This window comes from Enhydra lutris, unplaced genomic scaffold (genome assembly GCF_002288905.1).
Source record: "Enhydra lutris kenyoni isolate GAN:26980312 unplaced genomic scaffold, ASM228890v2 scaffoldscaffold5, whole genome shotgun sequence".
NCBI lineage: Eukaryota > Metazoa > Chordata > Mammalia > Carnivora > Mustelidae > Enhydra > Enhydra lutris.
The window spans coordinates 29,598,147-29,614,743 of NW_019154089.1; the positions used below are offsets into that span (position 1 = coordinate 29,598,147).

Here is a 16,597-nt window from a genome sequence, read left to right on the forward strand (position 1 = left end):
ATGTGCCTATGTGGGACTTGGTAGTAGATATGAAAGAAGAAAGCAGAAATAAAAGTTGACAAGGTCTTCCTGCATGCTTCTCTTCACAATCAAGGAAAAAATATTTCTAAAATATTCCCATGGAAATCATGAAAGCTGTGGGAGATGCAAAGAATATCTCAGTTGTATCTGTGGTTCTCTTAATTTAGATATTTTAATTGTGGGGGGAAAAATGCCATTCACAAGACAAAGCTAGATGCATTGTATATGGATTCGCTGGGAAAAGTAGGGGCCTGTGAAGTTAGTCTGGCAAAAAATGCACTAAAGCATATTTTGAGAGTAGACAGAGGCCAGGAAGTAGGGTGACCAAATTGTCCTAGCTTTCCTGGGACTTTCTCTGTTTTAAAATGAGAAACTGGAGCTGTTCTGGCTTTAAAACTGGAAGTCTCACATCCCGGAAAGTCCCTTAGTCTCAAGTAAATCAAGATAGTTGGTCACCCTACAGAAGACCATCCCCTTCAGCATGGTCAAAAATAGATCATTTCTGTGACACAACCAGTCTATTCACCCCAAAAATCATCTGTGTTGACCTTTTGCCAAGATTAGCTGACCATGGTTTTCATGTTACTGACTGATCAGCACAGAGCAAATGGTCAAATACCTCAAGGAGAACTCACTGAAGAGTGCCAGAAGCCCTCGGCCAGAGCTCTCATGTTGCCCTTTCTTTTTTTTTCTTTTTTTTTTTTTTTAAGATTTTATTTATTTGTCAGAAAGAGAGGAGGCTAGAGCGAGCACAGGCAGACAGAGTGGCAGGCAGAGGCAGAGGGAGAAGCAGGCTCCCTGCCAAGCAAGAAGCCCAATGTGGGACTCGATCCCAGGACGCTGGGATCATGACCTGAGCCGAAGGCAGCCTCTTAACCAACTGAGCCACCCAGGTGTCCCTCATGTTGCCCTTTCTTGCTGTACGATCTCAAGCATCATCAGTGGGTTGAAATTCTACCCTCTGACATAATATTAGTTCAAACATGTAAGCTTTGACATACAAAGTTTATAATACACATGAAAGCACATTATAAGTTTTAAAGCTTCATACAAATGATTAACAGGACAAAGATCATAAAGCCAAAACCATATGTAGAAGGAAAACCTTCTACTAGAACAGAAGGAGTACAGTTTGTAAGTTGAATAAATCAGGACTGCAGGCCCAGAACATAAACAAATAGCAAGGTTTCCTTAAACACATTCCTGGAGCTGGCATCCATCTTGGTTTAAAAAGTCCTAATTTAGGTCAGGTGGCTCTGGGTCCAGCCTGAGGGGACAAATCATAGTTTGATTAAGCCAACCATGGGATCTCTACGACCCTTTCCTAGAGACTGGTGTAGTTATGTCATGTTATCCATAGCCAGAGAAACACAGGAACAGACTGCTGTTTGGGGCAAGTTTACGGGGCCTAATAAAAGTGTTAGTAGCCCAAGTGGAAACACTTTTTGCCTTTCCTTCTGCCCTCTTGCTTTGGAAGTTGTTCCATGAGAATGCAGTGAGGACTGTGGCTACCATCTTGAACCAAGAAGAGAGACAATGCTGAGGATCACAAGATGAGGGGTAGAAAGGTCTTGGTCCTTGATAACACGATTAGGTAGTTGACCCTGATCACTCCTGGATTTATTTCTAGGTGAGATAATAGATAGCCTAATCTTTAAAGCATGGTTGCTCAAAATGTCAATCATAAAATAGTGCCATTCCATGGCTATTTGTTACTGGTTCATGTTAAGTACAGAATTTGAAAGGTCTTATAAATTTCATAACAGTTTGATGGAGTGATTTTATGTCTACTGAATCTAACAAAAGACTTTTGAACATATATATATATATTTTGTTATATATATACATATCTTTTTACTTCATCTTCTGTTAACTCTTTATCATATTTTACAAAAGTACCAATCCATGATATATGAGAAATTAGAGGAAGAAGTGAACTAGTTATTTGTTTCAGATACTTTGAGAAGCATTGCTTAAAGCCAGGTTTCAGAAAACTGTTAGGGCCAATTTAGTCCAATGCCCTTTTTTATACACAAAGTTTTATTGGAACACAGCCACACCTTTGTCTTCATACTATCTATGGATATGTCCATCCTACAAGGGTGGAGTTAGTCTATCCTGCAGAGACCTTATAGCCTATGGAGTCTAAAATATTTACTATCTGGGGTGCCTGGCTGGCTTAGTTGGAAGAGCATGCAACTCTTGATCTCAGGGTTGTGAGCTTGAGTCCTATGTTGGGTGTAGAAATTAAATAAGCAAACTTTTTTAAAAACTTTAAAAATGTTTTATAAAACATTTATTATCTGGCTCTTTAAAGAAAGAGTTTGTAAGTCTTTGCTTTAACATTCTCAGCTGTATATTCTCCTAGTTTCAGTAGAAGTAATTCTAACTTATGCGGAACCGCCATCTTCCAGTAATTGGCCAAAATGACCAACACAAAGGGAAAGAGGACATATATGTTATATGTTCTCTAGGCCTTTTAGAAAACATGGAGTTTTTCCTTTGGCCACATATATGCAAATCCACAAGAAAGGTGATACTGTGGACATCAAGGGAATGGGCACTGTTCAAAAGGGAATGCCCCACAAATGTTACCATGGCAAAAATGGAAGAGTCTACAATGTTACTCAGCATGCTGTTGGCATTGTTATAAACAAACAAGTTAAGGGTAAGTTCCTTGCCAAGAGAATTAATGTACGCATTGCACATATTAAACATTCAAAGAGCCGAGATAGCTTCCCGAAGTGTGTGAAGGAAAATGATCAGAAAAAGAAGGAAGCCAAAGAGAAAGATACCTGGGTTCAACTGAAGCGTCAGCCTGCTGCACCCAGAAAAGCACATTTCATGGGAATCAATGGAAAGGAGCCCAAACTGTTGGAACCCATTCCCTATGAATTCATGGCATGATAAATGTAAAGAAAATAAAAGACCTCAAGACTGTAAAAATGTTTCTCTTAATTGAGTAGAAGTGTAGTGTCCTTTCCCCCAAAAAAATTTAAAGCAAAAAAATAAAAAATAAAGAAATAATAATAAAGAGAAGTAATTCTAACTTACATATGCAGTTGACCTTGAATAGTAACATGGGGTTGGGGTGCTGATCTCCCTCACAGTCAAAAAACTAGGTATAACTTTTGACTGCCCCAAAACTTTACTAATACCCTACTGTTAACTGGAAGCCTTACTCATAACAGAAATACTTGACTAACACATAGTTTGTATATGTATTACATACTGTGTTCTTAAAATAACACTAGCTAGAGAAAAGATTTTATTAAGAAAATCATAAGGAAGAGAAAATGCATTTATAGTACTATATTGTATTTATTGAAAAAATGCACATATAAGTGGACTCACGCAGTTTAAACCCATACTGTTTGTCAACTGTAGTTAATTAACTTCTCAGGTCCCAATGTGCTCATCTATAAAATAGAATAAAAATCACATTGACCTGTTGAGAGTATTGAATGAAATAATACATATGAGGTTCTCAGGAAAGTGTGTACCTTATAATAAGCAAAGAACATGTAAAAGTTCTCTTGTTTCCCTGACATCACTCTTTGATTAAGAAGCTTCTGTGTCAAAGGTTAAGTAAGAGTTTCTATTTACAGATCGTATGATAGAATAACTCACTGATATCCATGATCACTCTCTACCGCTGGTTGGGAAAACTTCATCAACAGCTAGGAAGTTTGACCCAGTGGTTAAAAATAATACATGGACCATAACCAATGACTAGGTTTTAGGGATAAATTATAAGCCTCTTTAATATCACCTGGTTCAAGGTTCTGAGGACCTTGCATAATAAAAAACCTTCTAAGCAAAGAGGAAAATGGGTTGAAAGCTCCACATTTACTTTTTAATATTTAATGGGGGATGATTCCCCATGTCCCCATGTGCTGTATTTCAAGGCTACACATTCTTGAACTCTTACTGGTAACAGGAAACTAATGTGATTTTTTTTTTCTTTTTAGGAAAGCTAACAATGATTTCAGAAGTGTGTGTTTGTTATCAGATTTAGGGCACTTGTCACATTTTGGCCTGAAAGCAAGCCAAGGGAGGGTTTGAAAAAATATCCAAAGAAACGTCTTCATTGCTCTTTCTCTCTTCTAATTAAAATGCAGTTCATCTTACAGATTCCAGAGCATTTTGGATTTGTGGTTGCAAGAATGAGGTCATTTTTCCTGCCTATATGACCACAGTGCATTTTTAAAGTCTTTAGTGTTTGGTAACAACAGACAAATAACTGGAAACCTGAGATCTGAGCTGGAGTTCTTTCCAGAGTGTTCCCATCATTCCTCAGCATGGGGTAAAAACGAGTCCACCTCACTGGGCCAGTGCCAGGATCCCTGGATGCCCCGCACTGTGATCCTGAAGTGTTGCCCCCACCCAAAAAAGGCCAGCCAACTGGGCAAGACAAAGGTGAAGAATATGGCTCTGGGTTCTCTGGGGTCAGAGTCTGCATCCTGGTCTGTCAACCCTGCCAGTGATATACAGCCAATGAGTGCTTTCACCTCTGTTTCAAAAAGAGCAATACTTTGTAGGGTGGTTGTGAAGATCAAATAAGATTAAATATAAAATGCTTAAGCAGGGTCCCTGGGAGGTAGGAAAGTAAAGTGAACCTCTTTAGCTCTCCTTTTCTTATTTCTAGCTATTCATCCTTCTTCACCCAAGAATCTCAGGAGAAGCTGGGACTACCATCTCCCAAGTTTCAGACATGGTTCTAGTTTGACTAACTAATCATTATAATTAGATGTCAGTGATTGGATCAAACCTCCAGATTTCCGAAAAACCAGTCAATCAGTGCATGTTATTATTCTAAGGGAAAGCACATGACGCATGTTGGTCTAGTAAGACGGGTTAGGGCAGACATTTTTTTCTCTCCTTGCTAAATGTGAGCAGAGAGGCCCCTATGGTCAGCTACTGCAGTCATCTTGTGACCACAAAAGAGGCCACTCTGAGAAAGTGGACATACAGAGCAGGGAGAGCCAAGAACATCAGGGCTGGAGCTCTGATTGCATCCCTCTTACAACCCCTCCTTTCTTTGCATTTCCTGTTAAAGGAGGTAATTGTTTATTATTTACACTGGTTGGAGCCAGGTGATTTTGGTTACATGCAATAAAATCATCTAACTGATAAGACTTCAGTAAGTATTGGCTATAATCGGCCAGACTGTGCCCAGTAAACTACCCTGCTATAGATTCCAAGAAACTTGGGAAAGAATTAGAGAATGATCCAATTTCATGACATCTATCTATTAAGCAATTAAAGTAAGCTTGGCATTTCGTATGCATACATTCTCTCTCCGGACACTCCCTATAACTTTATGAAATTGTTTTATTACTATGAGGAAACTGAGGCACAGAGATATGAAGGCATTTCCCTAGGTTGAACAGCCAACCTTTAGCAAAGTCAAGATTCAAACCCAGGTCTCTCTGGATCCATTGTCTGTGCCTCTGCCCCAACACCTCTCCTACTACCTCCTATGCTGCCTCCATCTGCAAAGATCTTTGTTTCGTTGTTGCAAAATCACCCTCTTCACCAGAAACTAAGCCCTATTTGCATGAAGGATGGCAAGACAGAGGCTGCAGGCTGTGCAATGTCAGGCAAGTATTGAGGGCCTCATTAGGCATAGGCTAATAAAAAGGAGCCCTTGCTTTAAATCAAAACAAAACAAACAAAAAACCTTAGGAGATGTTCATCTACGACATCAGATAAATTAGGAGATGTATTCAAATTCTCCCAGAAGTCTCTACCCAAAAGAGAAAATAATAATAATAATAATAATAATAATAATAATAAGATAAACACTAACATTGACTCAAGGGGAGAGCCTTCTCATTAAAGGCTCCCTGCCAGGAAAGTAACCCTGTTGCCCCCTAGCTGTGCACGCTTAGACTTACCCCTTTGCCCTGGACCAGTAGTTCTAACTTTGGCATGTACCAGAGTCATCTGGAAGATTTCTCACAACACAGATTGCTGACCCCCACCCCAGAGTTCCTGGTACAGTAGGTAGGAGGTGGGGTTAGAGAATTCGCTCCTCTAACATGTTCCCAGATGCTGCTGCTGCTGGTGGTCTGGGGACTGTACTTTGAGAACCACCAGCCTAGGCTAGCTACGTTGTGCGTATAGAAACCAATACCTGGTCAGCCTCTCTTCTGCATTGACCTTCATGAGGCTGCTGAATGCCCACCTCATACCTGGCGGCCAAGTGCCTGCAGATTCAATGCTTGAATCTTTCTGTTCATTCTCTTCATGCTTCAGGCTCTGAACCAATAACAGTCTAACAGGCCATTCCTTCTGAAACTTGGATCTTCCTTGGCTCTCATGAGTCCTCCCCAGGTCAAAGATCATGTCCTTGATTTCCAGTCTCTGCTGCCAACAGTTTGTCTCTACTGATGCCAGCAAGAGGCTGGCACCTTAACTGAAAATGGTGACATCGGCATCAACAAGTTTAAGAGCTTGTGCTTACTGAATACTAGTTAAGAGTCTTCTGTGACCTCTGTCAAGCTCCACTCCACCTCTGTTAGTGGTCATCCACCACCCCACTACCCCAGACTCTGTGACCCCTGGGGTGCCCGACCCTTCGGCAAGATTCTCTCTGAGGTCACTCTCTCTGGCTGATTCCCTTAGTTTCAGGGTCCACCTTGGCCAAGTCCTGGTCCAGATAAAGATGCTTATCTCTGAGATATTTGTCTATTAAAAACTGCCTAGTTTATCAAAGTGTCTACTTCATTTCCAAAAAGCAGAGTACCCACTCAGTGCCATGGCAAGGACTGGCCTGCCTTCCTTCAATGAATTAAGACTGTACACTTTTGGCTTACATTTATCTAGGAAATAACTTTGGTTCCCAAAGTGTGGGCCATGTGCCACCAGTGGTTTGTGGATGTTTTCATGTGGCACTATGACATGACTTTACTTACACTGTATTACACGGTGAGAAAATTGCTTCCTTTTCAATTCTCTTTGAAACCAATTGAGAGTCAGGGGAAAAGTCTCAGTTTGGTATTTGAGCATCTTTTTTTATTCCATCTCTTGCTAATCTCTCTTTTTATATAATGGAGAAGAGACCACAGACTAAGCACTCCAGTAGACCACAATGATCATCAAGTATATAATAATACTGTTTTGTTACCACTCTATTTTTACATATGCCTTCAGCTTATGGCAGGTAATACTGACATTCCATTTACAGTGGTGACTGGAAGTTCCATTTACAAGTAAGTGTGTTTAAGAAAAAGAGTATTTTGTTGAAACAAAAATATTATATACACTAGGATATGGTGTCACATGACTGTGGCAAAAATCATTAGGGTTGTGCGACAGTGAATTTTACATGCCTGCTTGACTGGGCCACAAGGTACCCAGACATTTGATGAAACATTACTTTGGGTGTGTCTGTGAGGACGTTTCTGGATTAGATTAACATTTGAATTGGTGGATTTAGTCAGTAGATTTCTCTCCCAAATGTGGGCAGGGCTCATCTAGTCAATTTAAGGCCTGAATGGAACAAGAGGACTGCATAAGAGGGAACTCCTCTGGCCTTCCTGTTGAGCTGGGAACCTAGGTCTTCTCTGGCCTTCAGACTCACACTGAATCATCAGCTCTTTCTGGGTCCCCAGCCTGCCAGCCTTCAGACTAGAACATACATGGTTGGAAATCTTGGTTCTCAGGCTTCGGACTGGGACTGGAACACAGGCCCTCCTGCATCTCCAGCTCACCAGCTGCAGAGCCTGGGACTTCTTGGTCTTCATATTCACCCCAAATTCTTCATAATAACTCAGAGATATATACACTGTTTCTTTGGAGAACCCTGCCTAAGGCAGGAATGGCAGAAACTTGGGAAACATTGATAACAGAAATGTGTTGTGCTTTATACCAACCTGCAATGAGTAAGACAGATCTTGAATTATGTTTTTCTCTTTTACCAGTAGTGAGAATAAATTGGAAGGATAAATATTTTTTGAGAGCCTGATTAACAAAATTTACTTTTGGAAAGTAGCTGCTTCTCTGTTAAGTGGTACATTTACAAACAAGATCGTTGTCCTCAGTTCGAACCTGCTACCTCCTTCTCATCATCTTCTGCCAAGCTCCCTGCAGCTCCTCATACCCCCACCATATCTGCCTTCCTTTCCTCAATATATCTTATCCCTTCTGCCTCAGGGCCTTTGCAAACACAGGTCCCTCTCTCTGGAATGTACTTCTCCTCTCCCACCTCTTCCCTTTACCTTTGACCAAGACAGCCATCGTTTTAGATGTCTTCAGTGCTGCTTTTCTCAGAGAAGCCTTGCCTGACCTCCAGCCCAAGTGAGCATCCAGCCTTATGGCACCCCATCCTCCTCCTCTGAATCATTCTTCACAACTGTAATTAACCATTTAGGTGTTGATTTATCCAATGTCTGTCTCCCCTGCTGGACTGGAAGCTTGTGAGAGCAGGTAACTTGTGTCATCGTTGTTTCTCAATATGTATTTTTGTAAATGACTTGATCATGACCCATCATGGAGTGTTATGTAGGTACCAGGAACCCAAAATATACTTAAGTGGCTAATTGGAAAGACTACAACCATTTGTATTCTTACAGATTGAAGCCAGGCACCTCTGGCTACTAGCTCTAACAAGTGGCCCAAATGATCTGTGAATCAAATGACCCAAGCATGCAAACCTGGCCTTCCAAATAGATTGCTCATAAAAAGAAGAGATTGGCAACATTGGTTGAAGCCAGATGTTCCATGGGCTGGAGCTCATTGTCCTAACACTGCAGATTCCCATAACTAGAACTGTGTGTATTTGAGATGCTGGGACATAAGATCCAACTCAGAAAATATTTTGAAATAATGTCGTTCAATTACATAATCCTTGTTATGTTATTGAATTGAACACTGTCTTATATACACTATTATAAAAACATTATGCTTGGGTCTCAAGTTCTGGAATATCCAATTACAAGAGCTTTTTTCCACATTTGTATTCTCTTCATTTTATTTAATTGCCTTAACATTTTTTGCAGATTTATTATATACGACAGTGAGCAACCTGAGCCTGTGTGAGAGCTAGCCATGCTATTTCCTGCACCCCGCCCACCATCTCCCTAATATCACTCTGTCCTGCTTTTTCAAATCCTTGCTAGCATAGGCCCTAGCCCCTGCTTGGAGTATGGACTGTCAGAGAGGCACGGGGTTAGAGGAACTGCCCACTTGTGGACCCTGTTTCTCCATCCCTGAACTGACTTGAACTTCGGCTGATACCAGTTTGTCATCCCAACCTAAATCAATCAGTGACATACAGAAAACACAAAACGATCTCCATCTCCGAGATGCTCCATCAATAGATAGTAAGTGGATAGTCACTGAGTGTTTGGCTTTGAGAACACGTATCCTTGTAACAGGATGACTTTGGTTTAACCTGTGTATGTGTGTATGTCTGTGTTTCCTACTCCATTTTTGTCATCTGACTAGTACCTTGAAGCCACATGGGATAAAGAATCTTAATAAATAAGTGTGATTTTATTATTCATATGCAGCTCCCCATATTCCATTGTGCACATCTTACCAAAGTCAGGGTATTTGGGATTGAAGGCATGGCTGTATCAAAGCTATTAAGTGGTAGAAACAAAGTGGCAAGGAGATGTGGGTAATATGGAGACACACAGACCATCGAGACTCCTGCGTTCATGCACTGTGAGCATATCATAAAGGCTCCAGAGTTCTAGCCACTCCTTCCTCCTTGCGCATCTTGACTGTCACCTGCTTGGGAGTCTTGTCCGAGATGCACATTGTTCATAATAACTCTCACCATATACTGAGCACTTCTTACGCGACAGACACTGTGCCCAGTGTTTTAACCCTCCTTTCAATGAATCCTCCCAATAACTATATGAGGTAGACATTATTATTCTTTTCATTTTACAGATTTGGAAACTGAGACATGAAGAGATGAATTAACTAGGAATTTCAGAAATGAAATGAAAATATTTTTAACCCACGTCAAGGCACTCAACCATTGTGTTATATGGAATATTGAGCTACATTCCGTTCTCATTTATGGCACTGAATCTGTGCCGTGACCCTGAGATGGGTCACCCCTCTACAATTGGGTGCAGTGATTTTCTTAGAAACTTTTAAATGTGCACAGTTGTTTTAAGAAAAAAGTATTTTGATAGAGAAATTCAGAAGTGTGTTTGGGGAAAAACAATAGAGTGATCAAATGCTGAATAGAAAATTTGTGTTAAAAGGCAAAGGCACCTAAAACTGCCTCTTTTCAAAGGAAAGGGGACATTAAGAGGAGTGCAGGCAGAGAGCTTTCTGCTGGAGGCTAACTGGCAGTCTCTCTGGAAGGATGCTAGAAGTGTCATCTTGTTCCCAGCCAGGGATGTTGATTTTAATACTAATGGAGATTTGAACTGGACCTTGAGCAGTTTGCAAAAGTTCTCCTCCGTGGTCAGGAAGCCATGGATTTGGCATTCAGGAGAGTTTGGGATACTATCAGCAGTTGTGTAGCAAACCCTCGTTCTGCTAGCCTGTCACCATGGTGCTTCTCAACATCTTTTCGCTCTCTACGCTTGCACATGGAAGTATCATCCTGTTATAGAGAAGTACACTTACAGCTGAAATTACCAAAGTGGCCCATTATGTTTATCAAGACAAAAAAAAAAAAAGGCCACAGTTTGTCCCAGCTGCCTGAAGAACAGCTTTCTTGCAAATGGATGGTTACTGAGCCATGTCTACTTTTTTTTTTTTTTAAGATTTTATTTATTTATTTGACAGACAGAGATCACAAGTAGGCAGAGAGGCAGGCAGAGAGAGAGAGAGAGAGGAGGGAGCAGGGTCCCTGCAGAGCAGAGAGCCCGATGTGGGGCTCAATCCCAGGACCCTGGGATCATGACCTGAGCCAAAGGCAGAGGCTTTAACCCACTGAGCCACCCAGGTGCTCCGCCATGTCTACTTTTTTTCCTCCCCTATTAAAATTTAAGTTCATGTAGGAATACCCTTCACGACATGATTTCAGAAAAGAAAAAAAAAATGGCACTTGGCAGGACAAAAGGTCAGAGCATTCCAGAACACTGAGATTTCCACATAGCTGCATTTTGAGGTTGCATTTCAAAGCTCCCGCCACATGTGCTCCTTTCTCACAGCTGAGGGTATGGGGAGATCAATAATCCCAAGGGAAGCTTTTTCAGAGATGAATTCACACCAAACAAGAATGGGATTGGAAAAAGGGAAAAGCAGGCTGATTCCACTGACAACAGCTAATTGTTGTGACTAATTCAGCTTTTGGAAGGTAGAACTCCATGGAGTGTGTGAGCTGCAACATGGTTCCTGTTTTAATTAGTGGCACCACGGGGAGAAGATGGGCTTATAATTGAGTAGTTTGCTGATCGGTCAACTTCAACCCGTAATCAGACATGCTGAGAAGTGGACATTAACCGGGAGCTTTGACTAGCAGGAAGTCTGCCCTATTAGCATGGCTGGTGTCAAATCAGGTTGTTGTCTTTTTTCTAAATTCTTTTGGATGCCAAACAAAATATTTTCTAGATTCTGCTTCACTCACTCTCTGTCCACCTACCCCTTTGTTCCAATTTTTCTTAGTAAATCTCTGCTCAGGCATACTAACGTTAGTCGGTTGGTCAACACTTCAACTACGAGTCTTTCCTTCCAAGCTACAATGTTAAACATTTGTTTTTGGGCTCTCTCTTCCAAGCCAACACCGCAACTATCACAATACCCAATCCCCTCCCTTCCTGAGTGCACTTTAGGATTTGTTTTGAGAAATTATCTCTCGCCCACTCTTTGGAATCTTGATGAGACTCTAAGTTAAGATCTACACTTTCTCTTCTTTTCCTCTCACACCTGTCCCACCAAGAGAGAACTAGGTTTATGGTCTAAATTAGGCCATTTTGATTCACTTTCCCAAGGTTTTAAATCTTGAGAAAAATGACAGAAAACTGAAATAGCTGAAAGTCAATATTCTAGGGACAAACTACGATGAGACCGTTCATATTTTTGTTGGTACCGAGATCCTTAAGCTTTTAGATTCCTGTTTCCTAGTCTGATTCTCAAGACTTTCTCCCAAAACCATGAGCCCTCCACTCTCCTATGTTACATTTCTTTCTGCTTAAATTAAGCAAAGGAAGTTTCTGTTGCCTGCAATGGAGTAACTTCAAAGGAGAGGGTATCTGAGAGAAAGCATCCTAATGTACACTCGGTGTTCTTTCTCCAGTTGCAGAAGGAAAACAAATCATACTCACAGTATATGAGAGGATAAATAAATAAATGAGGGGAAAAAATGAAGCCTTATTACTAACGAGTCTGGGTTTAGGGCCTGGCGTGAGTATCTTCATCCCAGATGTTCTCATGGGATCTATTTGGAAGCTGCATTCCCATGGGATTCTCCCTGAAGTTTGGAACATGAGAGTGATTTGTCTGGCTCCTCTTCCTGCTCGATTTTCTGACAGGGGCCCCCATACTCGCTCATGCCCTCAACCATTTGGGGTTGACGGCTGATACAACATAAATGTCATCCAGCATCTAGCACAGGAAGGAGAAGTGCTACCTATCCTCTGTTTCCCAGCCATATTCTGGGCATGGTTTGTATTAGCCTGCCTTCTAGAAGGCAAGTCTTGGCACGCCCTCGGATGGGTGTGCTGTACATGTGTGTGTACTCTGTTGCCAAGATACCCCAGGAACAACACATCCTTGCTGCACTCATCGCCTGCCCAGTGTGTCCTCGGTGCCTCTGTTGGGGGAAAAATAGCCACCTGGCCTTGTGGACACTCTAATGGTTTTTCACCTTCAGGGACAAATCAGGCTTCTGTCTTCAGTGCGAGTCTAAGGTTTAGAGGGGCCAGCAGCCCTGATTCCCACTCTATAGATCCCAAACTGTGTGCTCAGAATTCTAAGCAGTGAGCTGAAGCATTTCCCTAGCTGACTAGGATTTATACCTCTCACCGGTGATGAACATAAAAGTGCAAAAACCGTACATACAGAGGGAGTTCACCCTAGCTGGAGAGGGGCTGGGGGTGGGGCGGGGGGGAGGAAATCCACAAAATCAGGTCAGTTTGAAGTGGACCCGTTTGGCCAACACACTTGCACAACCACATCAATTCAGGGCTTTCGTGGGGCTGCTTTCCTCTCAGCCCAATCCACTAAGGAGTTGCTTGCAAGTTCTGTGGATTTTCTGCACAATTACAGATTATTGCCATGGCAACAACAGAAACATGTGACAATTTTGCTACCTCAGAGACCAGGAACAGCCACTCACAGGCACCACACATCATCTTGTAATGGGACTCTGTGCCGTTGGCCTCACATTGTTTTAAGGCTAATCACTGCTTTTTCACAGATGGAGTTTTTCCCCCACCCACTCTATTTTCATGATCTCTTAAAACAGTTTGGATTTGCTCTAAAGCAGTTCCACATTTGCCTGTGTTTATTTGGTCATAAAAAAAAAGTATTATTCGGGGGGTTGGTAGGAGAGAAAAGAGGGGTAAAACTTGATGAGTGGAGGCAGATGGGAGGCGATCAGCAGAAGAGAAATGACTTTGCTAGCAGATGGTTTCCTTGCCACCGTGTCACTGAGTTGAAACCCATGACAGTCCTGGGATCCTGGGTCGGCCATGAACAAGGCCACCCTGGGAATGAGTAAAACTTGCTTTCTTTCAGATGAGCTCAACTCCTCTGTCCACTTTGCAGGCACAATGAGAAACGGGGCCATTGATAATTAAGTTAGAGATGTGATTGAGAAGGGGGACCAGGTAATATTTTCTCTCTGGCAAAACAATCAATTTATGTCTCAGAAACTTGTGCACATAGCCAAACCCCAGCCTCCTTCTGCCAAGCATTCCCCCCCTTAATTTTTTAACCTCTGGGCATTTCAAGGAAAATTGAATCCACATGTTTTCAGATTCATTTGCAAATGTAGTTTGCTCAGAGCTGTTTGATGACCAGTATGCCCTTTGAGTGTTTTTATGAGCTTAAACTTATTTTCCCCCCAAGCTTCTTGCTTCTGAACCAGGAAGTGGCATTTGGAGTTTGAGGCAGAATTCAGAAACGATCATTTTCTAAAGCAGTCACCAGGTTCTTTTGTCTCTTTCTGGACCCTGGTAAAGCTAAGAAAAGTTTTTCACATAGTGCATAAGAATAATTGAGGGTAACTTACTGTTTTTACAACCGAAAAGCAGATCTGATATGGATGCGATCCAAATCCTCAATCACATGGCTTCCCCGTCTTTCTTTATGACTAATGACATTTGTATGGACACAGATGCTTTCTTTCCCAGGGACGTGTCTCCACCTGCAACATAATTCCCTGATTGGAATAATGCTTCAGAGGCCGCGTTGGAAGTCTAGACTCTTCACCCCTACCCTCGACCAAAGTGAAGAATACAATCTTTGTTTATTACAAGGGAATCATAGCTGCTAAGTTGAAAAGGCTCTTTTACTATAGACCTTGGGTTTGGGGAATGGTGTGCGTATTGTTTTCTCGCTCAGCCATATAACCCAGAGCAAAATTCTGACTTCCAGAAAGGTGAGCGTGTTATATGTGTGTGTTCTAGATATTATGAAAAAAGTACTTAATAAGGGAGAAGAGTAGTTGGAAAAGATCTACAGAGCAGGGAAAATGTCTCTAAGCCTGGGATTTTTCTGAGCTATCAAGTTTCTTTTGAGGATGTTCGGATGGATTCCACCTACATTCCAGGATACTTTCGTTAATGAGGAATTAGTCTGAGGAGTTCTCTAGATAAATATTTGTGAGCAAATAACATTTTTCCAGGAAGCTCATTTAATACAGTGTCTATTTTTTTCTTCCTTCTTTATTTCCTTTCACCAGACTTACGATCCCAGAGAAAGCTGCGTTAAATTCACATGCCCTATTTTTAACTTTCATCTGGACTTCCTTTTTTTTTTTTTCCCCTTTAAGCATGAGAATCAAGAAAATAACAACCCTTTGTATTGCATCCAATGGAAGGTCACAAGCTCAGGGAATTTTCTTAAGTTCCCGGGAGAAGTAAGGCCATAAAAAAATTGTGCGCATGGCCTTCATTCTGTGCCATTTTGGCTGTCGGTTCTGCTAAGTATTTTCACTCCCATTCTACAGACAAAAGCAGATACAGCAATTGCTTCAGTTTTTGTAGATTAACTGCTTGTAAATTCACAGCTTTGCTTCACCCTTGGCCCACCCAAATCAAAAGGCTTAAGAGAACGATACAGCTTGCTGGCCTTGCTGCGGTTGGTCAAAGCCCATAGCAGAGAGAATCCACAGACTCAACATCAAATTGCTCTTTATTTTCAAATTACTGCATTCCCCCCTCCCCCCAAGAAGATGTTCCTTGGAGTTTATTGCAGACAAGAGGAGAAGAAAGAGGGGAAAACGTAAGGTTGTTGGTACCTTACTGTCAGTTACAGCAGGGTCTTACTCTAAGGTCCATAGGGGAGGACACCTGTCCTTTCTCAGCTGAACTCACAGACAGTAGCTACTCAACTCAAGTTGACTTTTGCCATGTTAGATGACAGGCTCAGGGCAGACACATTTTTTAAGAGAAAATTCATAAATTTATATTTTAGATGAAATCTGCTGATTTTAAAATATTGGGACTATCTTCGAAGCTATAAAAATGTATGGTGGACTAAAGACACTAGCTATCTGAGCGGGTTTATGTCTCTTCTAGGTGCCAGACAAGCTCAATGGAGAAGCCAACTGGGCAGAAATGCAACGAACACCATGATTTCTGGGCCATTTTTTGAAATTCCTAGTCTTAGCATCCAACCGTGATGGAAGGTTATAAGTCAGAGAAAACTGTAGCCACAGTGTTCAAGATGTGGGAACAAGAATGGGAAATGAGTAGGGGAAAGGAGCAGGATGTAAGTAGCATCCTTTTCATGACCTCCATCTTAACTTGGACAATTCATTCCTATATTCAGTCAATAATAATCACTGAGTATCCTCTGTGAATCAACACCATACTGGCATACTGGATGTTAGCTGTGTGGGGGTGTACAAGTTAATCATCACTGCTATCTTCACAGAGCAATGCCTGGGTGGGGGGCGGGCATAGACCATCAATCAAATAATCACACAAATAAATGTTAACTGCCCAACATAATACATTTTCCAAAGAAGAAGCATGGGCTATGATAATATATAATTAGAGGTTTCAATCTACTCAGGGTAGTGGAGAAGAGAATAGGTTGACTAATGGCCATAAGTAGGAGTTACCCAGGCCCAGGAGGAGGGAACCAGCTGTCCAGCAGGAGCCACAGCCCTGTTACAAGAAGCCAACAAAGACCCCATGGCAGAAGGGATGGACACAAGATCATGAAAGGCCAGTGTGGCTGGAATGCAGAAAGTATGCAGAAGTGGGCAGAACCGAACCTTGCAGGGCTTCCTAGGTGATGTTAAGGAGTGAGAGCCTAGATCCAGGCAAATGCAATGGAGTGTTTTTAAGCAGAGGGGTAGAGGATCAGTTTCACATTTTGAAAAGATCTTTCTGGTTTCAGAGTGGAGGGAAAAGTGTAGGCAGGGAGACGAATTAGGAAGTTGTGCTGGTCCAGGAGAGATGACAGCAGTTTGGATTAGGGTGGT

At 41.7% G+C, this 16,597-nt stretch overlaps 1 pseudogene; it reads left to right on the top strand.

The window, feature by feature from the left end:
- The first annotated feature begins 2,447 nt into the window (after positions 1–2,447).
- Positions 2,448–2,928, top strand: LOC111141271 (annotated as a pseudogene).
- Positions 2,929–16,597: the final 13,669 nt, after the last annotated feature.